Raw genomic sequence first — 484 nt, 5'->3', positions numbered from 1 at the left:
TTTTTTTGGGGGGGGGGGGGGGGGGGGGGGGGGGGGGGGGCAGCCCTAGAATAAACTGAGCTTCTACGGGCCAAAGGGAGAATATTTTCCTCTAAGACAGCCAGTGGGACATGTCACACGAGCCAGCCCTTGGTATCATCTGGACTAACCGCCCTTGGATTTCCCTGAGGTATTTTGAATGAACTCGGGGAACACAGTTCATTAGTGTACACTGGCCGCATTTTCTCCATTATTCAGCAGAACTGATTAAGTGTTTCCCTGGGAGAGGTTCCGCGCGTGCACACGCCCCCTTGGGTTGTGTTGAGTAACGCTCCAACTATCTATGCCGTGTAGTGCCTAGCACACGTTATTGCTCAAGACTCGAGACGTTGCAAGAAAATGGCTAACGAAGCGGCGGGGAACGGCGGCGCGGCGGACGTTGCTGCAGTTACACGTGCCTGACCTCCCAGCCCAGGCAAGAGGGTCTCACCACTCCGGAGTCCGC

This window comes from Galeopterus variegatus, unplaced genomic scaffold, assembly GCF_000696425.1.
Source record: "Galeopterus variegatus unplaced genomic scaffold, G_variegatus-3.0.2 Scaffold1453, whole genome shotgun sequence".
Taxonomy (NCBI): Eukaryota; Metazoa; Chordata; class Mammalia; order Dermoptera; family Cynocephalidae; genus Galeopterus; species Galeopterus variegatus.
Note: the sequence above shows the minus strand (reverse complement) of the source record.